General features: G+C 40.3%; 1 long non-coding RNA gene across 1 annotated transcript; it reads right to left on the bottom strand.

Annotated features, from left to right (window-relative positions):
- Positions 1 to 531: 531 nt before the first annotated feature.
- On the bottom strand, positions 532 to 23,993 carry LOC136144385 (uncharacterized). The gene is made up of 3 exons (XR_010658534.1): positions 23,915 to 23,993; positions 8,217 to 8,301; positions 532 to 2,163 (listed from the first exon to the last, which is right to left on the bottom strand). It is a non-coding gene; the product is annotated as an uncharacterized lncRNA (long non-coding RNA).
- Between the last annotated feature and the right edge of the window lie 449 nt (positions 23,994 to 24,442).

Raw genomic sequence — 24,442 nt, 5'->3', positions numbered from 1 at the left:
TTCCAACATTCCATCCGAGTTCAGGTAACCTCCCAAACACAAGCCGCAACCCCGCTGACTGTCAATCAGCCTCATGCCCGCCCTTCTCTTTCATTTTTTCCCGTCTTTCCCTCAGCCTACTTTGTGTTTTTCCTGTCTGTCCTCTGTTGTCTTTCTCTTTCTCTTTCCCTCGGTCTTTTTCTCCTTTCCTAACAAGTTCTCTTCCTCTGACACAGAGTGGCGGCCAGGGGAACAAGGCAGGCATTGGAGGCGGGCAGTTGTAGGGCTCCACCCCCACAGACAAATGAGACATTTTCAGAGTCAAGCACCATATTTATTGTAATACTGGCACATTTCTTAACCGTTGGCTATGGACAGAACCATGCTACCATGTTTATTATGTTTCTTCACATGTCACGGACAAAATCGTTGAATGTCCAGCCCTTTAGCTTCTATTGCATCATTTTGCATAGTAAGGTGAGTCTTGGGAACACATCTGTTGGCTGTAACAGAAATGACAGTATCTGTCTCTCTATGATCTATTGAGCTTTCATCAGAGTGTCAAAGAAATGCATCATTATTCAAAAGAGTTTAAGAACTATTGGTCTACAGGAGTTTCCTTCAACAGAAACGTGAGCCATATATGTAAATTAACATTTTTCAGTGGTAAAAAGTAAAAAGAAACAGAAATTAATGAAAAGAAATTAATTTCAATAATGTTTATTTAACCAACTATTGTCATTTCAATGTATAATACAAAAATATGCAAATGAGCTAGTTCACCAGTTTTTTTTTCCATACTAGGTCATTGAAATCTAGCATGTACTCAAGACATTTCAGCCACATGTGACTAATGGCTACTGTTGACAGAGAAGGTAGGTCTAAAGGAGTCTACCTCTCTGATCAGAAGACAATGAAAGGCAAAGAAGATTCGGATAATATAAATAAAGCAAAAAAGTAGCTTTGGTTAAAAAGGACCTGAAATAAATCCATGAGCTCTTATATGCATCCTAGTTTCGTTTAGATCACTGCCTTGGCTGTGTCAAATTTTATGTGGTCAGTCCAAGGGTGGAAAAAATGCACATCCATTTAAGTACATATCTATTTGCTGGGGAACTTCTGGGGTATAAAGAGAGTTTTCTCTTTCCAGACTGCTTCTCCTGGACTATAAGGTTTATGAACACATGAGCACTCTTGGACTAAAAGTTCTTCTAACAGTAAAAAGCATGGCTTTTAAAACCACTATCATGAACAAAACAAGAAAAAGAAACATATATAATTTTAAGTTGATTCATATAGGACTAGTAATACATAGAGTATATATTCATAAAGAAATCAATTCATAAATAATCTAATTTAGACTTTCAATGAAAAGTTTTCTACATTCAGTTGCTTCTAAATATTGAGTTGATTATCATTAGCAAAATACACTCATAGTCTTTGAAATTTTTCAGGGCAATTCATTCTTCAAGGGAAATACCATACAAAACCCAAATACATAAAATCAAAGCTCCTTTCCCTCTCACATCCTCATGTAGAAACTCAGGGGATTTGCTCGATAGAGCATATTGGAAAAAACAAACAAACAAACAAAGCCCTACGATCTCTGTCATTTAGAGTAATCTGGGTAAAATCAAGTTAAAGTTCTTAGGGTAATGCAAAAGATCTGAAAAAACAGTCCTGCATTTAAGAAATTTAAAATATATCACCTGAAGAGACAGAACTAAAAATAAATTTTAAAAAAATTAGAGAACAATTATGTGGGACTAATGGTAAATATAAATGTTCATTCAAATTTGATGGAGAAATCAAAAGCTTTTCAGACAAGCAAAAGTAAAAAGAATTCAAAACCACCAAAACAGCTTTACAACAAATGCTAAAGGAACTTCTCTAGGCAGGAAACACAAGAGGAGGAAAAGACCTACATAAAATAAAGTCAAAACAATTAGAAACTGGCAATAGGATCATGCCTGCATACTTGCTAACTCACTTCAGTCATGTCTAACCCTGTGCGACCTTATAGACTGTAGTCCACCAGACTCCTCTGTCCATGGGATTCTCCTGGCAAGAATACTGGAGTGGGTTGCCATGCCCTCCTCCAGGGGATCTGCACCACCCAGGGATTGAAGCTGCATCTCTTAAGTCTCCTGCATTGGCAACCAGGCTCTTTACCACTAGTGCCTCCTAGGAAGTCCCAATGGGCGGGGGGAGAGAGAGAGAGGGAGAGAGAGAGACAGAGAGAAAGAGAGTGTGTTAGTTATTCAGTGGTGTCCGACTCTTTGTGACCCCATGGACTGTAACCAGCCAGGCTCCTCTGTCCATGGAATTCTCTAGGCAAGAATACTGGAATGTGTTGACATTCCCTTCTCCACAGCAGGATCATACATATGGATAATTATCTTTAATGTAAATAGATTAAATGCATCAACCATAAGACATAGACTGGCTGAGTGGATGAAAACATATGCATGTATGCACTTCCACTTACCACATCACTCTACTTAATCCCCCAAATTGTGTGTAATTATTTTATATTGTTAGGTTAATCATGTTTCCATTATAGCTTGCAACTGTAATTATCTTTTATTTTTTGTCTGGCTATTTATTGTGAAAACTGATAAACATTCTTTTACTACTGTGATAAAAAAGAAATGGTGAAAATCACAAATTTTATATTGTATGTATTATTCCACAATTCAAAGAAGTTATGTAATATACTCAAACTCATTTAACTGTACACTTTAAAAGGGTGGATTGTATAGTATCTGAATTTCTACCTCAATACAAACATGCATGTTAAGTCACTTCAGTTGCGTCTGACTTTTTGTGACCCCATGGACTATAGCCAGCCAAGCTTCTCTGTTCATGGAGTTCTCCAGGCTAGAACACTGCGGTGGATTGCCATGCTCTCTTCCAGGGGATCTTCCCTACCCAGGGATCAAACCCAGGTCTGGATAAAACCCAAGTCTCCTATGTTTCCTGCATTGCAGGTGAATTCTTTCCCACTGAGCCACTGGAAGCCCCTTATACCTCAATAAAGCTACTTAAAAAATTCGAAGCAGGGGTTTTTCCTTCTTTAATCTCTAACCTCTAATGCACAGTGACTTTTTAAGTAGGCTAAGTGTGCATTAGCCCATATATCACGGTTTGAGATGCAAGGGACATAACCTCCCATCCAATAACATCTCCTAAAATTCCGATTTGGGCCATCATCTGTGTGGCTTGTAGGTCTTAACTGAACATGCACTCATATACAAACCCTCTCCAGACTCAGGATGAAGGAATTTGCTAGAACATTGGGGTCAGTATCAAATCAGCCTTGACTCTAACTGCTCATAGCCCATGATCCAGAACAGAGATCCTGCCAGGAATCCTCCTGAACTCAGAGGCCAGCAGCAGGAACTGAGTCTTGTCTTTGCTATGATGCACTGCCTGGTACTCCAGGTTCTCCAGCACTGGAGTCCTACGGTATGTATGCAGATGCCCTCAGTATGCCCAGACCCCCAACACTCATCACCCTCCCCACTCTTTCCAGAGCCCAGAATTCCCATGCCTAAACTCCAGTAGCTGCGGCTGATCTCAGCTACATGAAACTGCCTGTCCCCAACACTGTCACTTGCCTAAGTCTCTGCCTTGCATTCTCCATGCTGTAGGGATGATCTGAGTATGGTTTATGGCCCATCCAGTGATGGGCAAAGTTGATTTATGAGATCTGGCTTTCTACCCTTTTATTTCCTTTCTCCTTCCCCATTCCCTGAGCACCCCTCACAAAGGGAATGACTTTTTCTAAAGGAGAGCAATACACACTGCTACATTTAAAATGGATAACCAACCAAGTCCTACTGTATAGCACAGGGAACTCTCTTCAAAGCTATGGGGCAGCACGGATGGGAGGGGAGTTTGGAGGAGAACGGATACATGTGTACGTACGGCTGGGTCCCTTGGCTGTCCACCTGAAATTATCAGAGCATTGTTAAATGGCTACACTCCAATATAATATAAAAAAATTTTTTTGAAAAAGGAAAGCAGTTCTCTTATAAGGAAATGCAACTCCTGCTCTTCCCCACTAAATAGCACCTCCCACATTCTTTATTGCCTGTTGCTTGAAAAAGTGAAAGTCGCTCAGTGGTGTCCGAATCTTTGGGATCCCATGAACTACAGACTGCCAGGTTCTTTTGCCTATTGCTTGGACTTCTCTAAATTCTCCATTTCTTTCCCATGGGCCTGTCCAGAGGTGACCCTTCTCTAGACTACTTTATCCTCCTACAAAAGCCCTCCCTGAAACCTTCCATTAAAAATGTTTCCTTTGAAAGTTCATAGATTCACCAGAGCTCCCTATTAAAGGACTATATCCCTAAGGGAAATAGTTTCATATATTCTATCAGTTAATTCTATAGCCGACATCTACCTAAAGGCAAAAGCTAGTAAAAAGAGTTGAATATGTACAGACAGAATCTTCACATTAAACCGCTTTAAGACACAGAATACCATATTATACATATAATACAGAATACAATAAAAGATTTAGGAATGATTTAATACTAATATTTGATAAATGAATAGTATATATAATTCAATATATTCTGATCCATGAAAGTCAGGATTTCCCCCCCCCAAAAAAACTGGTGAATTCAATGAATTCTAAGAATCTTATAGTTTAGATATTGATATTAACTAAACCAAGAAAATTTCAACTATCTTTTATATAAGAATTTATAATTGCAGTAATGATATAACAAGGTATTTCATTTTTAAAATGGCTCATGGACTTCCTTCGCTGGAGGTACAGTGGATAAGAATCCACCGGCTAATGCAGGAGAGCCGGGTTCGATCCCGGGTCCAGGAAGATTTCACATGCCACGGGTAAGCTGGTGTGCCACAGCTACTGAGCCCACTCTCTAGAGCCAGTGAGCTGCAACTATGAAGCCCATGCATCTAGGTAGAGCCTGTGCTCCACAACAAGAGAAACCAGCACAGTGAAAGGCCTACGCACCATAGCTAGAGAGTAGACCCCCCTCGCCGCAAATAGAGTAAGCCTGCGCACAGCAAGGAAGACCCAGCGCAGCCAAAAATTAATAAACAAATAAATAAAATTTAAAATGTTTACATCCGAGCCACCAAGGAAGCTCAGAATAAAAATGGCCTGTGATAATGTCCCTGCTCCCATCACTTTTGCTTACTAATGTAAAGGTGTTTCGTCAACTAACTCCTAGAGTTAGTTGTATAAAATTAATCCCCACTCAAAAAGTCCCAATAAATTAGGAATAATTGTCTTTTATATCTTACTATATGATACAAAAAAGGAGATTTTTAATTATCTAGCCCAACTTCAGTATCACTGTTAAATATCAGGAAAGAACCCATTTTCACAAACTGCTTTAACACTTGCTGCCAATCTAGGATAAAGCTCATATGTAGAAAGGGTGTTTAAAGACAAAGAATCAACGTAATTTTCATTGTTATCTTTTTACTCTCCCAAGTTGGCTGCCTAATTCTTACAGGGAAACCAGCAGAGGGAGCACCAACCATTGCCTTGTGTATGTGTGTGCTCTAAAAACAAAAGGGACTCTTTCCCTTGCGGATTTTTAGACATTTTAACAAGATTGGCAAAAACCTTGTAAAGCACAAATATTATCAATGACTACTAAATTTTGTCTTTAAGTGTTTATATTAAATCAGTATTGAAACTTTTTTCATTAATGTTTCAAGAAAGTAATACAATAAAATAATAATAACAATAAAGTAACACATATTTGTTGTACAAAGTGAAACAGAGCAGAAAAAAGTTTAGAAAGCTAATAAGTTCCTTATTGAAACATAATCATTACCCTGTGTAAAACAGATAACCAGTAGGGTTTTGCTATATGATGCAGGGAGCTCAAATCTGGTGCTCTGTGACAACATAGAGAGCTGAAATGGGGTGGGAGGTGAGAGAGAGGTTCAAGGGGGAGGGGACATATGTATACCCATGGCTGATTCATGTTGATGTATGACAGAAACCAACACAATATTGTAAAGCAATTATCCTCCAATTAGAAATAAATAAATTTTTTTTAAGTTAATAAGCTCCTGCCTCCCCTTCAGATCCTGTGAGTTATAGACAGACTGATATGAATTTTTTCATATCCTTCTTATTAAAACAAGTAAAATATATATATTTGTATATTATATTTTAAATATATATTTATGTACATATACTACATTATATATTATTTATGTCCCCCACGTAGTAGTCTTTTTGTTTTTCTTAATGAGGGGAATCACCCTAAAAAAGCCTATCTATAGGTAGTAAAATAGAATAATACATTTTAGAATATACAATGGATGCAATAAGAAGTAACAAACACAACGTCAGGCCATATAAAAACCATGTATGTACATAAGATCAAAAGCATACACGACCAAAATGATATTGCTGCCTTTTGAATGAAAAAACTCCAAACACATATGAATCAATGTGTAGATGTGGAAAATCCAATAAGCAAGCCAGAATATACAGCACCCATCTTAAAAGGCCATGAGGAATGCTAAGTGAATTAATGTCTGGCTTGTAATTTATATTACCAAGCTCTTCACAGAATAAAATGAAAACAATAGCAATAAAATTCAACCACTAAAGATTTTTTAAAAGTGTGTGCTTAGTCACTCTATCGTACCCAACTCTTTGCGACCCACTGGACTGGACCCATAGCCCTCTAGGCTCGTCTGTCCATGGAATTTCCCAGGCAAGAAATCTGAAGTGAGTTTCCATTTCCTTCTCCAGGAAATCTTGCTGGCCCAGGGATCAAACCCATGTTCCCTGTGTCTCTTACACTGCAGGCAAATTCTTTACCCACTGAACCAAGTAAAATGTATTAAAATGCATGCTTTAAAATTCATGATACTTCACACACTCTCCTTGAAGTAGGAGTTTTGAAATCCCTTTCGATTCAAAGCTACACTCTGTGCAGTTGTACAATTTACTGAAAAGGGAAGCCAGGGCTGTGGTCAGAACAGGCCCTCCACCCTATCCCATTGACAGAATCCTTGAATTTCACTACAGGTTCCAACCCTTTCCAATCCCATCTCTTTGGGAAAACCTCTAAATAAGTGGTCCCAGGCCCCAGAGACCCATCTTGCCAGCTGGTGACTGTTTCTAAAGGTTTATCTGTCTAAGTCTAACATATTTGCAAAAGCTTCCCCTTACTGTCCCTCCCCATCCAGTCAACTCAGGATGCCCTCCTATTTTCTTGGTGTCTCCGCTCACCCACATTGAACAGAGGCTTTTAGAGATGTTCTTCACCTTTGCTGATTTCTACACACCTTGATCTCACAGCACACTGCCATGAAAGAAACATTGCAGGGGTAGAGGAAAAGGGAGAAACAGGCAGGAAGAGAGAGAGAGAAAGATGCAAAGAGCCAAAGATAAGGATGAGGCAAAAACTGACAAGGATGGGAGGAAAATTCCCTATCTACAAGACTATAGAATGAATTACAACCAGTCGCAGCTTCCTTTCCATCTCCCCCCCAAAAAGCAGAAGAAAAGGTCATTTTATCTGATTTCATTTTCCTTTTGCTAGGGGCTTCAAGCATTTAGAAATTCCTTCAACAACCACACCTTCCTGATAAATAAGGGAACATCACTAATTCTCACTGGATAGAAGAGGAAAAGCGAGGAATGGGGAGGTCCAAAGTCTGGCTCAATGTCACAAAGCAAGGCAGTTGCAAAGTAAGGAGGATAAGACCCTGGGTTCTTGACTCCAGCCCTTGACTTTATCTACAAAGTCAACAGGAGAAGTCTAGATGTGTTATCTCGCCCCCTTCTGTCTCAAAGACTGAGTGACAAAGAGCGCTGAGTGTGACAGTGGGTGTAAAGGACAGCACAGGAAGTCCATTCTGTGAGGCTGGCAGCTGAACAGGAGGCCAGAAGGCACGTCTGCACAGAGCACTTTCGGTCTACACTCGCTACCTCGCCCGCCCCCACTGTGGCCAGAGTCCGCGGGGCCAAGGGGAGGAGCTGTGAGGCCGGGGAGGACACCAGGAGGTTCAAAGGCCGCTTAACTCAGCAATCCCTGAGCATCTCTGAGCGAAACAAAAGGCTGTGACTTCGTAAGAAATGATTCATCTACAGAACTGAGTGCTTTATGTTATTTTAAATATAATATTTATGATGTAATTCACTTGCAAATTATACGACCATTTATGAACTATACTATAACCACTGCACAAAGTCTCAAACTTTCTGACATGGTACTAACCTCAGGATTCAGCTTTTTGGAACATGTTAATACAGTTCTCCAGGAATTCCATCCAGTCACGTATCACATGCTCAAAGCTTAAACGCTGAAAGTAAAGAAATATTACATCAAAACAGGTTCAGTATGAATATCAGCCGTATATGGAAGAATCGTTTAGATGGAAACCACACCCACTGCTAAACTCACACTTGTATCAGCCAAGATATCTGTATATTTACAAAGTGTATAAGTTTACTTAAACAGCACAAAGATGGGTTTATTTGTGCTATTACAGCATTGTCATTAATAAAGGAAATACAAAGGAAAAGATATTTGAAAAGAAATGACTAGAAATACAAAAGAAGCCTACCATGACCTAATTCTACTGCAAATTGAATTTCATTATTATCTTCCTGTAAACATAACTTTCATTACAAGTGTTTTATTAAAAATGAATAATCTCTTCAACAAAATTAAGAAATATAATTATACATAAAGGTCAAAATCCCTAAGTATAATTTATAATTTCTCACTTAATGCTACATTATAATCAATGTTTTTTCATTTACTGTAGAGTGGTCAAAATACCCTGTAAAAGAGATGTTTTACATAATCTTAATATCTAATCCTGATTTTTAGCTATATTTAAACAGATTGAAATAGACCTAGTGTACTAAAATCTGACAGATTCTCAAATACACTTCTTTTTCTAATTCTCAAAGTCCACAAGTTGTGAAAAGCTGACCTCTAAGGTACACATGATAGATCATTAAAATATTTTCACTTAAAATGGATTTCTATTGGAAATATCAAGAATCTGTAAAAGAAAGGTAAATAGTAATCGTCATAGAAGGGCATTGCTTCATGTTACTTATATTTTTAATTACTGCTAAGGTCAATCAGAGGTTAGCAGATTTTTCTAGAATCTGAAGGGCAGACATAGTCAAGGAGAGAAACACACACACAAAGGAAACACAAAAATAGGCACAAAGAGAGATGCAAAAAGACCAAAGAGCTCAAAATGTACTTTCTTAAAACACCAGACTACTTCAGTTGTGACATATGTACTAGCTCAGGGTTCCTAAATCAGCAGACTGGAGAAAAACTGCCTTGTCATCAGAACTCCAAAATAAATGGATCTCTGGAGAAAAAGAGACGTGGAGCCCTAGGTCTAAAGCCAAACTTCTCCTACAGAACAAAACAAATTTTAGCTGTATAAGTGGAGCATCTTGACCACCATGTCAGAAATTACACCAAAGATCTTCTAAGGACAAAATACTAAACTGGTTTTCCTGTCACGAAGGAGGAAAGCAGAGATAAGGGACCCACGACAGCACACAGAATGCAGAAAGGAAAAGCCGAAATAAAAAAAGGCCGATGAAAGCATAACATTAAAAAGAGAAGTATTTAGCTGTTAAATCATCCAAATTGCTTTGCCAAATTTTGACATGCTTGATTTCCTGTAGTAAAAAATCTCTTTTTTTTTTCAGTCTTTGAAAAAAAAAAAGTGAGGAAAAATAACCAGCTGTTCCTTGTATAGTTCAGGAAACAAGTTTGATTTATTACTTGAAGGTTATTTTTGAATGAGTCGCTTGTGGCAGCAGAGTGCAAGAGAAGTCACTGAGGCCTGTCCACTTGAAGGGCTCACACTGCTTCCTGGACAGCCCTTCACTCCGCACCTCCGCCGCTGTTATTGACAACGTGTGACTGGGGCCTTCCAGGATTTTAAAACAGCAGGGGGCCTGGCCAAACAATCAGGCTGTCAATTACCTTTTCCCCTGTTGTGAAAAAGGGGGCCCCTGGACAATGCAACTTCTCAGCGGGGAGTATCGCAGCTCCCAGTCTGTAACCCACTACTGCCCCGCTCAACATTCAAAACCCACTAAACGGTCAGGGCCTTCAGTTTTGTCTGTTGTGGCTCATTTTCAACCAGCATTACTGCAAGGTAGAGATGTCTCCAGGGAAGGATTTTTCAGTTTTTGCTAGGGCAAAATTGACTCTGTACATTGCTTTCCCTGGTCCTCCTGCACTTTCTTTTTTTTCCTCTAAGATCCAAAAGGACTCAAAGAGCACCCCTCCCCTCCCAGCTCCCCCCAACCCTCATCCTCTGGGAACACCCAATCCTCTCCACCTAGATTGTGGCTTTACAAACTTCCTGTGGGCATTGATGACTCGCTGTGAGGACTGTCCATCATCCCGCCCCTTTGTCCGGCAGTCACTTCCATTTGAATTTGACTGACTGAGGAAGCCTGAGTTATTTGTAAAGAACAACAAGGCTTTTCATTCATAATTTTAGTAGGGGGACAGGGTGCTAATGACTGAGCTTGAATAACTTGGGAATGTGGTATTCAAGGCAGGAAGAAGCCCAACCGACTGCCAAATGAGGGAGAGAGAGGATGTAGGTGAAAAGTGCCTGGGTAAAAAATCAGACAATGGGAGGAGGGATCACACATGTATACAAATACAAATCTAGGTTTTTCAAAGGTGAGACAGTCAGAAAGATGGAAGCAGGAAGGAGGGCAGGGAAAGTCTAACAGGATTTCATTAGCTTTGGGGTCAAGTTACATGGCAGAGTTTATGGAATCCGAAACCCATAAAGTGTCTAAGAGGAAGTGATCTTTTCTTCCACTGGTGGTTCTCCTACAAAAACAAAAAAAAAAGTTAAAAAAGAAAAAAAAAAAACCAAAAACTGGTTTTCACTCTCTTTTGGTACGTTTCATATGTTCAGACAAAGAGAATTTGTTTGCAGGGGTACTCGGCTTGGCAATCCAGTCTGGGTTCCAAAGAGCTTGCTTATTTTCAGGGTCTCTCATCAATTTTATGTACGTGCAGCATACATACAATATATATAAAAATTTTGTCTACCTGCAGCTTCCAAGGAGGAGAGATTGTACAAATATCAAATTCTGATTTAGTTGAACTGTATACCTGAGTATTGTAAGTTTTCTTTTTCTTCCTAATACAGTTATAGTTGGGTTTTTTAAGTTAAGAAATTTAAAGTCTCATATTGGCTTTTTAATGCATGATTTTATACTTAGGATTATAGCAAATAATCCAAAATAACAATGTTGCACATTTTAATGCAGAATGATACAGGCTGCTTTTTTCCAAAACAATATAATTACCTAAGTGAAGAAAGTTTCAATCATTATGAGAAAAGATTTACTATGTCTCTTTTGTTAAAGCAAGTCAAATAAAGGTTAAAATGAACAATAACAAATGTTGATTTACTTAGAGAGCAACAAAAACAAACTGTCAGGCAGTAGGACTCTAGCTCTACCGCCACTGAGTCTATTAGGATTAGTGGTCCTAGAGAGCTCTTGGGGCTACTGAGGTCCAAGGTCAAAGTGCAGAATCTGGGCAGGGTGCTTACTTAGCTCTAAGTAATCAAAGTGTTAGTCGCCCACAAGTCCGACTCAGGGACTGTAGTTCTCAAGGCTCCTCTGTCCATGGAATTCTCCAGGGAAGAACACTGAAGTGAGTACCCATTTTCCTTCTCCAGGGGGAACATCCTGACCCAGGATTGAAGCCAGATCTCCTGCATTATAGGCAGATTCTTTACCATCTGAGCCACCAGGGACATCCTTCTAAGTTCCTAAGTTATAACCTAACCCAACAAACGTTCTTGAAAATTGAGGAACTAACTGCAATCACTATGCAGTTAAAATCCATTACCCATATCACTCTGACAACCATTCTGTTCTGATTAATGAGGAAACTGAGGCATGAAGACCCTCTAATACTTTCCATCTGTTTCTACCTGAGTACCCAACAAAGGCAAAGGACAATGAATAGAGCATCTCAGAGCATTCCAAAACTATTCTAAAGTAGACCTCAAGGGAATTTCATCATCATCATCACCATCATCATTTTGGGCTTGGGTTTTGAGAATGTGCATCCATCTAAATATAAGTTAGATGGACCATGTTCATCTTGTGGCTTCTTATGCCCCCTGCTATATCCCCCACAAATCCTTGCTTTTTTCCCAGCTTTATTGAGGTATAAATGACAATTAAAATTTTATATCTTTAAAGCACACAACACAATAATTTGATACACATATATATCATGAAGGGCTTCCCTGGTGACTCAGTAGTAAAGAATCTGCCTGCAATGCAGGAGCCACAGGAAAGGTGGGTTCAATCCCCGGGTCCAAAAGATCTCCTACAGGAGGAAATGGCAACCCACTCCAGTATTCTTATCTGGAGAATCCCATGGACAGAGGACCCTGACGGGCTACAGTCCATGAAATCACAGAGTCAGGAACAACTGAAGCAACTTAGCATGCATGCATTTATCATGAAATGATTCTAATACCAAGTTAATTGACACATCTATCACCTCATATAGTTACTTAGTATTTGTGCATGTGAGAATGCTCTATATCTACTCACTTAGCAAATTTCAAGTACACAATGAAGTATTATTAACTTTAGCCACCATGCTAGACATTAAATCCTCAGAATCTGTATTCACACTATAACTGAAGGTGGGTACCCTTTGACCATCCTCTCCCCATTTCCACCAGCCTCTGACAACCACCATTCTACTCTTTGTTTCTATCCAAATCCTTAAGTTTTTGAGGGCAGGATTAAATAATTTGCCCCTAGACTTGGAACAAATGTTTGAGTTGATAGCTCAATCATACTCTGGTGATTCTAGATTCAAAACCAGGAGAGGACCATGATACTCATAAATCTACTACCTCCAGGGACTCAACACTTAAGGCCTGGGTCCATGAATGACAGATGCCATGACTGTTGTTCAGTCGCTAAGTGTGTCCAAATCTTTGCAACCCTACGGACTGTATCATACCAGGCTTCCCTGTCTTTCACTATCTCCCGGAGTTTGCTCAAATTTATGTCCATTGAATCAGTGATACTATCTAACCATCTCATCCTCTGCCACCCTTTTCTCCTTTTGCCTTCAATCTTTCCCAGTATCAGGGTATTTTCCAATGAGATAACTCTTCACATCTGGAGAAGGAAATGGCAACCCACTCCAGTGTTCTTGCCTGGAGAATCCCAGGGATGGCAGAGCCTGGTGGGCTGCCATCTATGGGGTCCCACAGAGTCAGACACGACTGAAGCGACTTAGAAGCAGCTCTTCACATCACATGGCCAAAGGATTGGAGCCTTGGCATCAGCCCTTCCAATGAATATTCAGGGATGATTTCCTTCAGAATTGACTCAGAATTCCTTTGGAATTGCAGGGCTTGATCTCCGTGCACTCTCAAGAGTCTTCTGCAGCATCACAATTGGAAAGCATGAATTCTTCGGCGCTCAGCCTTCTTTATGGTCCAACTCTCATATGTCATAACTGGCTAGGTCCAAATTCAGGCCAAACTACAAGGCAAATGTATAATGTTTTTCACCCCAGACCTCTCTGTCACTTGCCTTCATCCTCTCACATGGTGATATTGTCAATAACTGGATCTCTGGGGTACAAAAATACAAAAGTGAAAAACTAAAAATCCTTGATTTCAGTCTTTGATGATTTCTGTGCTGTAAATAAATTCACCATGGCTGATTTTCAGACCTAATGTCACTAAATGTAGGGATGAGCAGAGATATCCATAATCAGCTATTGTATGCAGATGTGAGCCTTTCTAGCATTTTCATCTACCCATGCTTTGCTTGGTATCTACTGCATTTCCTAGTTCTCAATGAGCTAGGAAACTCTATTATGGTTTCATTACAATACAAGACTTTCATTTATTTAAGAGTGATTACGAGTCAGACTTCTTCTAAAACTCCACCTGCATTACATATTTAACTCTCATGATGAAGCTTGGACATAGGAAATAATTTTACCCCCACTTTATGGGTGAGGAAACAGGCAGTGGGCAACTAAGCAATAAGGCCCCTCTCAGACCAACCTAAAAGGGACTCTACATGAAGGATCTTGTCATATAACCTTTGTAAATCTCCACAAGTAATGCTAATATGTAGTCAGGGCCAAAAATCACTGACCTAGAAAATAAAACAAGAATTCTTGCTATTGGAAAAAAGTACAATTTTCCAACTGAATGTGGCTAACTGGCTTCCCTTGTAGCTTAGTTGGTAAAGAATTTGCCTACAGTGCAGGGGACCTGGGTTTGACCCCTGGGTCGGGAAGATCCCCTGGAGAAGGAAATGGCAGCCCACTCAAGTATTCTTGCCTGGAGAATCCCATGGACAGAGGAGCCTGGCAGGCTATAGTCCATGGGGTGGCAAGAATCGGACATGACTTAGCAACTAAACCACTACCAACTGTATGTTAGGTCTCAGATAAAATTCAATTCATACTTCTACTTGGCTGTGTAGACATGCAACACACATTAAAGGAAAAAAAAAAAAAAAAACCTTTGTTAGAATGTGGATCATCTATAGGATGTGATAGAGTTTTTCCAAAAAAATATATTCTGGATAGCCTAACTATTTCAATACATATGGTAGCAGTACATTTTGAGATGACTAGCTTTTACTTTGAATACCATCATATTGTTATTTACTTACTTTGCTTAATTTGGGGTCACCAGATAAAATACAATATTGAACAAACTTATAAAAAAAAAAAAAAAACCTATTTATTTGTTGTTTATCTGAAATGCAAACATGACTGAGTGTTCTGTGTTTTTATCTGTTAATCTGGCCTTGCTTAGCGTGCTTAGTCATGTCCTACTCATTTTGACCCTATGGACAGGAGCCTGGCAGAGCCTTCCCAGGCAAGAATATTGGAGCAGGTTGCCATTTCCTCCTCCAGTGGATCTTCCTGACCCAGGGATCGAACCCACATCTCTTGGGTCTTGCATTGGCAGGTGGATTCTTAATCTGGCAACCCCAACTTAATTAGAGGCCAGAAACTTCATGCTTTGAATCAAACAGAACCATTTTCCATCCTTACCTCTCACTATCCCAATATTATTATTATTATTCCTTCAAATTTAGCCTAATGAGCATGCCAATAAGATACATGGCTTAACTATTTGTACCACATTATCCCCAATGATTTTGATCTTTAATGTTAATTTATAATTTACTACTATGAGAGTCAAGAAGCTGTCTTAAGCAACACAGCCAGAAACCATAAATGAAAATAGGCATGAGCTCATGAACAAATTGAAAATGTCTGTATATGGCAAAAACAAAACAGAACAACAACAAAAATACCAAAGTTTGAAAGACAAATGGAAAATGGGGGAAATAATTGCATTTTAAAATGAGGTAACCAAAAATAAACAAATGAACAACACTCCAATTAAAACATGAACAAAGGATGTGAAATTGAAATCACAGAGAAAAAATGCTACTGTCCAGGAAAAATTAAAATGTAGGTTTAAATTCAGAACTAAACAAAGAAATACAAAATGAAACACTGAGATATCATGACTTACCTATTAAATAAGCACAGGTGAAAAACTGTGGCAAAAGTTACTATTGGTAGGACTTATGGAGAAACAGTCTCTCTTAACTAGAATTAGAAATTTAAACTGGGGTTTCCCTTACCACTTGGCCCAGTGGTTAAGAATCTGCCTTGAAATGTAGGGGACACTAGTTTGATCCCTGGTTCAGAAAGATCACACATGCCACGTAACAACTGAGCTGCAACTACAAAAACCCATGCGCTTGAGAGCTCTGTGCTCTGCAACCAGAGAAACCACTGCAATGAGAAGCCAGTGCATCTCAACTAGAGAGAAACCCCCTCTCTCTGCAATGAGAGAAAACTTGTGTGTGCAGCAACGAAAACCCCACACAGCCAAAAATCATTAAATATATATAAATAAATAATTAACTTAAAAAAAAAAAAGAAATATAAACTGGAGAAATCTTTGGGGGAGCTATTAGCAATAGTATCAAAAAATTTAATATGCATAAATTTGATTAAAATTCTACTTCTTTGAATGTATCCTAGCAGGGTAAGATAAATGCATGAATATATAGGAACAAAACTGCTTACCACAGCATTATTTATTCAAGCAAAACAACTGAACTCCAAGCCCTCAAAAAGAGAAAATCGAATGACTAGCAATAAAGTATCTTAAAATAAATATTCATCAAATATTATCTGTGAGTGGGACTTCTACTTCTTCATAGTTTTCTGAATTGAGTGAGTTTTATTTTCTTCTTACGGTGAACATGTAATTCAGAAAAAAAATTAACCCATTTGTCATTTGGGAGGCAGTGATACAGAAAAAAGCAGAGCAAGGTCAGCTATCTTGGGATAATTCTGGAACACAATGTATTCAATATAAATTGATGGAAACGGATCATTAAAAGATAAAATCTCTGCTGTCTTAATGCAAGCATGCTAAACCCCTCCCAATCCTGATAATGTGATTTATGACACCTGCTGAGCGACAGTGCTAATGACTGCCACATGGATGGTGCCCTTTGCCTCTGAGGCACCTGGGGCCTAGGACATTGGGTATTATTTTAGATTTCAGAAGTTTCAATCCACCAATAACTTGAGAAGTAGTCCAAAAATACAAAAAAGAAGACATAGGTGGATATTCTTATGGCTGATTCACACTGTTGTTGTATGGCAGAAACCAACACAGCATTGTAAAGCAATCATCTGCCAATTAAAAATAATCTTTTTTTTTAAGAAAAGGTAAGTCTTAAAAGCAACTTATTTTGGATTTCTGTGATGGTTCAGTGTCTAAGACTTTGCCTTTCAACGCAGAGTCCAAATTCAATCCCTGATTGGACAGCTAAAATCCCACATGCCACACAGTGCAGCCAAAATATAAAATTTTAAAAAGTATTTTTAAAAAAGAAAAAAAAGGTAAAATAGATAGGAATTTGCTATATGACTCAAACAGAGGCTCTGTATCAAACTAGTGGGGAGGGAGATGGGAGGGAAGTTCTAACAGGAGGGGATACATGTATACCTATGGTTGATTCATGTTGAGGTTTGACAGAAAACAACAAAATTCTGTAAAGCAATTATCCTTCAGTAAAAAAATAAATTAATTTTTAAAAAGGAAACTTATTTTAACAGTTGTACAAAGTTCATGAGAAAAGGGTGACAAATAACAGGAAGATAATCATTTGTCTGTTCCCACAAACCCTGGCCCTGCCTGAGGTTGAAATGTTCCTAGGATGACTTGTATATATTAACAGAATATTTTAGGGAAATTTACATATTTCAGCTTCTGTCTAAAACTGTCTTATCTGAACTCCATTCTAAAGTTAGAGCACTGGAGACATAAAGGGTCTTTTTCACGCACACCCTAGGCATACATTCAGAGTCTTAGCTTTTTAATAAACCACTCAATAGTGAAGTCGCTCAGTCGTGTCCAACTCTTTGCGACCCCATGGACTGTAGCCTGGCAGGCTCCTCTGTCCATGGGATTCTCCAGGCAAGAATACCGGAGTGGGTTGCCATTTCCTTCTCCAGGGGATCTTCCCAACCCAGGGACCAAACTCGGGTCTCCTGCATTGCAGGCAGACGCTTTATCCTCTGAGCCAGGTACTGCCAAAATGGGAGAATAGCAGACCTGTACACTGAGGTTCAGAGAGAGCTAATAGCTGGGCCACTGCCCTGCTCAGAGATGTCTCCTTTGGAAACCTGCTTCTTAGCCCTGCTGAACCAACAAACCCTCAAGCATCAACAGTACCCAGCTGAAAATGACTTAGTGCATGCGTGCTAAGTAGCTTCAATTGTGTCCGACTCTTTACAATGCTATGGACTATAGCCTGCCAGGCTCCTCTGTCCATGGAGATTCTCCAGGCAAGAATACTTCAGTGGATTGCCACGCCCTCCTCCAGGGGATCCGCCCTGACCGAATGCATCTCTTATGTCTCCTGCTTTGGCAGACAGGTTCCCTACCACTAATGCCCCCTAGGAAGCCCAGGTGACTTAGTAGATGCCCTTAAATGGCTTCCAGTGTTTTCATGGCTGTTTGCCTCATCTCCCATTTAGACTGTCAGTTCCTTGCAGCTAGACACTTGCAAGTTCTCATCTCAAACCCACTGGGCAAAGTGATCAAGCCAGCAACTCCCAGGCCATGAAGACAGGAACCCTGCCCCCAAAAGGCCACTCCATGTTGATGTCGAATAAGAAAGAGTAGTTGACAAGTGTTTCCCCAAAATGCTAGAGAACAGGACTTGTGATGTAGTTCAAGACTCTGAATATTATTCTGAGTTATTGTACTTTCACCTTCACAGGATCATCATGACTCAAAGAATTGAAAACCATGAAACATCACTGCCTTCAGAAGTACAACAAACACCTCTGTCACACATCATTTACTGTAACAAAATGTGCATCTTCTTCCTAACAGAGGATGGAACTTCCAACACCATTGCAGACACGAGGCTCCACCTCCAAGATACACACTCAAAAATTCACTGTTGGTAAGAGCCTAAACATCACTCTCCAATAAGAAGGAACTCACATTTCTCAAGCATCTGTATTTTCTGAATAAGTAATTAAATCAAGAGAACTTCCGGCCAGAAACAACCACATCAACTATATAGGTCCCACCTTCTCTAAAGTGCTCTAGTTTTTTGAGAAGGGGCTTCCCTTGTGGCTCAGCTGGTAAAGAATCTGCCTGCAAGGTGGGAGACCTGGGTTCGATCCCTGGGTTGGGAAGATCCTCTGGAGAAGGGAAAGGCTACCCACTCCAGGATTCTGGCCTAGAGAATTCCATGGACTATATAGTCCATGGAGTCACAAAGAGTTGGACACGACTGAGCAACTTTCGCTCATAACTCATGAAAACAAAAATCAGTATAAGGTTAACGTTTCTGTAGAAATACCATCAACAGCTGAGTATAGCTAATAACAGTCACTGAAACATGCTTTAAATCTCTATATTTATTCCTACATAAACACAAACAAGTAAAATGCATAAATCAAACTGGGGGCTTCCCAGGAGGCGCATATTGTAAAGAATCCACCTGCCAATGCAGGAAGACACAAGAAACACGTTTGATCCCTGGGTCAGGAATATGCCCTGGAGAAGGGCATAGCAACAAACTCCAATATTCTTGCCTGGAAAATTCTATGGACAGAGGAGCCTGGCAGGCTACAGTCCATGGGGTGGCAAAGACTCAGACATAACTGAGCAACTGAGCACTTACGTAATTTTTAAAACTTTTGAAAATATGGAGGCAAAACAATTATTTTTACCAAATAAACTACCAAGCCCAATTGAGCTGAAATTATCACTGCTACTTATTGAGAATTTCTCACATACTAGCCTTTGTAGCTACTTTATATCATCCAATTCCAACAGCAAGTCTTTTATAGGTGGGAACTAAGGTTAATTACCTGACTCACTGATTCATTCATCTTATTTAAAAACATTTGAGATACTTATATGTGCCAGGCCCTTCAGTGCTGGGGATTAAATGGCAGGCAGCACCCACTTGGATTCCAGACCTCATGGAGCTTACAATATATCGAAGGACACAGTTAAAATATGATCACTCAATTGTTACATGAATGTTTGCAGCAGAGATGGTCAGAAGAACAAGGGAGATCTGACCGAGTCAAAAGATCAGAAAAAAAGATTTTCTAAGACGACAAGAGAGATTTGAAAGATATGTAGGAGTTAACACAGCAAAAGGCCAGAAAGTGAAAGGGGAAATTGCATATACAAAAGTAATAGTCATAGCAGCAGAAAGCAGGGGGTGCGGTGGGTGTGACAAAGGTTGGGAAGGAAAAGTGGACAGACTGTAGGACCAGGGAGTTGGGTTAAGGACTTGGATCTTTATCCCAGGAAAAATGAAAAGCCAAGTTGGAGCATCAAGGCATCCTGATGAAATTTGCCCCAAATGGCTAGAATTTTCACAAAGAACCTGAAAGGCAAAAATAGTCCGCTATTTGGGGGCTTTCTGGAAGCTATTTTAAAAATGCATTCTTGAAAGTTAGCAAAGTGCTAACTTCTATAATTTGAAGCTACAGATTATTTAATTTTAATTATTAATATATTTAGACTTTTGCCAAATGCATTTTTGAAGGAAAAAACTCATGAGTTTTCTTTTAGTATACTCTAGCTTCCCCATGATCAGTCTTTTTGCTAATTTCTTTATTATACAGTTAGAGAACAGATGTTTCCTACAGATTTTCTTTCAAGCACATAAAATTTCCATAAAATTTATTTTTAAACTTTATAATATTTACTATTTCAGGGGTTAAAAATCATGGCCTTAACAGACTTATTTCAGTCACTTGCTAATAATTACACAAAACACAATAGTAATTTCTAGGTTAACAGAATGACTCAAGTTTAGTCATTAAAAAAAATTTCAAAACTCTGTATTTAAGAAAATTAAGGTTAATAAAAATTTTACTTAATTACATTCATTAATTTCATTCATTCCTTGGAAAGCACTTACTAAGTGTGAACGATTAGGAATTTCAAAGTGAGTGTTTTTGGTTTTTTGAAAGAATAAGATGGCAAAGAATCTATTTTCAGTTCCAGCCCCACTAAGTTCAAGGCAGTCCCGATATATACTCCCTCAGATCCTTGGGGCAGATTAGCCTTTTGAATAGTCACACCCAACACACAGTTTGTATAGAAAAACTGTTTTATACAACCCCACAATATCCTCAAATGATTCACAATTCACTGTAACTTCATAACACTTCCTGTCCAAAGGACCAGGACAGGAAGAAGCACCCATCTTCCATTTACCAAATTGAACATTTTTAGACCTGACTTATTAACTGAGATTAATTCAGGGCTGGCTGGCAGCCTAGATGTTACGGCATCTGAATTATAAGCACTATCATAGAATGTGTTCGACATCTTCCTTAGAGAACAAGCTGAACTTCCTAATGCCCTTTTGATCACTGGTTCACATAATGGGAAGTATAAAACCCAAAACTCCTATTTATTCAGAGGCTAAAATCTTAGTAATATCCAAATACTCATTTCAATTTGTGGTTTTTACTTCAGCATCTGGGTTAAAAAGATTCCAAAATAAAGGGCATGCGTGTGTGCTAAGTCACTTCAGTCGTGTCCAACTCTTTGTGACCCCCATGGACTGCAGCCCGCCATGCTCCTCTGTCCATGGGGATTCTCCAGGGGATTCTCCAGTGGGTTGCCATGCCCTCCTCCAGGGGAACTTCCAGACCCAGGGATTGAACCTGTGTCTCCTGCAGCTCCTGCACTGCAGGCAGATTCTTTACCACTGAGCTACCAGGGAAGCCCCAAAATAAAGGGACCAAATGTTAAAAACAGAATAAAACATACAAACATGGGACTGTCTGGGGAAAGGCAAAGCAACAATACAATGGTCTCACCAATTAGACTTTCTCTCCAGACATCAGTCTTACAAAAGAAGAAGCCTGACTGTAAGGTCAAGGGATAAATATAATGGTAATATAATGAGAAAAATCATGTTGGCCAGTAGAGACATTTTGCCAAGTTACAGAAATTCAGTCCATAACTGACTTTTCATAATCGTAGTAATAAAGTTCCTAGAGCTATCAGGAAGACTGATCAACCTGTAGAAATCACCAAGTAGATTCAAGGTTGACCATAAGATTTCTGAAAAAAACCAGACCAACCAGAGCCTCCAGTTCAAGATCAACCCATCACTTCTCTTACCCAAGGATGACTCTAGATCTTTCCCCCAGTCTAGCTAAGGATAAAAGGACATCACCAAAGAAGGTCAGATACAGAGATAAGCTCTTCCCAGTCTTCCTAGGGATGTAGATAAGAACTGAGTGTTCTAGTTTGAATTTCTATTGTAGCAACTCCCAATTCTCTCCAAGAGGTAACAGATACAGAATTTGGAGATTCAAAGCAATTCAAAAAGTAAAATGACTACAGTCCTGGTTGTCAAATCAAAAGGTCATTATTGCAAAGCCTTTAACTTAGGAAGGTCCCTCCCAAAAGAGTCCATGCATAAATTTATTAAGGCAATTGAAATACTCAATTTTTACTCTTGGAAGCAGTATACACTGTTGTGTATACTGGGCCATCTTTAAATATGAATACATAGGTAAGTCTATGTTATAAACTAAAAAATAAATAAAACAATCAATGTTCTTGTCTCAAAAAACAGCATATCACTGCAAGATGTGGTTGGTTATCAAAACTGGATCTAAACCACTAAAGCCAAGTGGTTCAGTCAATCTCACAAAAAAACTGGAACTAAGAGTTGTTTAAAACTACATTCTCCTGTTACTATGATATAAATCAGAAGCTTAGATGAGTAAGTGCAACCTTGAAAATATCTGACTTAACATGTCCAACAGACCTACTGGTAAATAAGAGTCTACACTGTCTATGGAAGACTGCGGGAGGCAAAATTCACACCTGTTTATTTACTGCCTCATTTGAAAAAACAAATTGAAGGTACTTAAGAGTTAATAACGGAAAAGGCAATGGCACCCCACCCCAGTACTCTTGCCTGGAAAATCCCATGGACAGAGGAGCCTGGTGGGCTGCCGTCTATGGGGCTGCACAGAGTCAGACACGACTGAAGTGACTCAGCAGCAGTGGAGTTAATAAAGGGCTTTCCAGGTGGCTCAGGGGCAAAGAATCCACCTGCAATGCAGGAGATGCAGGAGATGGGTTTGATCCCTGTGTCAGGAAGATCCCCTGGAGAAGAAAATGGCAACTCACTCCAGTATTCTTGTCTGGAGAACCCCATGGACAGAGGAGCCTGTCAGGCTACAGCCCATAGGGTTAAAAAGAGTTGGACCTACAGAAAGGATTGAGTCAGCAAGTGATAGTTAACAAAAGGAAGTAAGGCCAAAGAAATGAATACAGAAAACTAAAAGAAGGCAGAAATAAGATCCCACCGTTCAATGACTGCGATTAAGAGCACCTGTTACTTTTGTGCCTCCAGAGAACTTGGAGGTAAGTGTTGGTGTAGCAGGTGTTTCCAAGGATTGGGCACTTTTCAACATCAGTCAAGCAGGAACACCTGTTCCCAAATTAGGGTTACCTCTCTCCAACTCTCCACGACACATTTGAAAATGGACTCCATTGTGAATATTTTTTCAAAACTCTAAAGTATCTCCCCAAATTAACCCGTTATAATTTTGGCACATAATATGAAATCAATTTTAGGACACATTATAATAGCTACACCAAACACTTCACTAGGCGTGCATGCACGCACACGCACGCGCGCGCACACACAGAGAAACATAATTCCTCTTCGGGATCACAAGTAATCTTGGAGGCACAAGATATTGCTTTATACACCACGTGCGGAAAGTAGCAACAATGAATAATAATAAAAAAATAGTAAAGAGTAAATTAGAAAGAACTCAACAGATTCTCATTTTTACACTGAGCTTAAGGTATAGGTTAAATGTTTTCCCAGCTTGCAAACCGGATGTTGGGTGAGCTAGATTACACAGAATTCCTTCTAGTTCATGAAAGATAAATTCCTAGATTCTTCCCTATTGACTCTGTAAACACAGAAAGCGTTCTAAACAGTCAGAAGCGTCTAACTTAAATTCCACTTTATGCTTTGAGCCCGAACAGCGTGTTTTCGCAGAGCTCCTGCAGTGCTGGAAACACAACCTGAGCACAAGTGTCCCCTAAAAAGCAGCCGTCGGGTTTCTTTCACCTGTTCGGCCCGAGACTTGTCGGCCAGACTGAGGCGGCGAGCTCCCGTCAGCCTTGCACACGCTGGCTTTGGCCGCCAACTCCGTCCGCCTCGGGAAAAGCTGAGGTTCTTCAGCACCTGGGCCCCTCATTCGCATTCAAACGGAATGTGTCCGCGGAGAGGGTAGGGAAAGGCACCTGCTGTTGCACTTACATGAAAAACGTCTTTTTATTCTTTGTGAACCGGCCGGACCAAGGTACATTTTGGAAGGCAACCCCGGCTGCCCTCGTGGAAGCGCGTGGAAGAAAGCAACCCCAGCCCCGCGCCGGGCGAGTGGGCGCCCCCTGGTGGCCCGACAGGCCGGGAGCCGCAGCGGCGCCTGCGTCCGCCCGGAGGCTCGGAGGACCTGAGGACCCGGGCGTCGGGGAAGAGGCCGGGGCTGGCGGCGGCCCCATCGTCCCGGGGACGCCGCGGAGCAGGCGGACGTAGCCCGGTCCACCCGAACCCGAGGGGTGGGGGGTGGGGGACGCGAGGCCAGCGTCCGGAAATAACGCAGGCCACTTCCCCTGCCACCTCTGGTTCCAAACCCCGGGCGAGGAGCCCTAGAGGAACATGGAGAAGGCAGGGGAGAGGGCAGCGTGGCAGGGAACGCGCCCGGGACGTCCGCAGACCAGGGCTCGGGACAGGGCGGCGAGCGCCAGGGCGGTTGTGAACCGAGGTGGGCTGGAGCCAGACCCGGGA

The sequence above is a fragment of the Muntiacus reevesi genome, chromosome 11 (genome assembly GCF_963930625.1).
Source record: "Muntiacus reevesi chromosome 11, mMunRee1.1, whole genome shotgun sequence".
NCBI classification, from domain to species: Eukaryota; Metazoa; Chordata; class Mammalia; order Artiodactyla; family Cervidae; genus Muntiacus; species Muntiacus reevesi.
The sequence above is the reverse complement of the archived record's forward strand: the minus strand, read 5'-3'. Positions and strand labels throughout refer to the sequence as shown.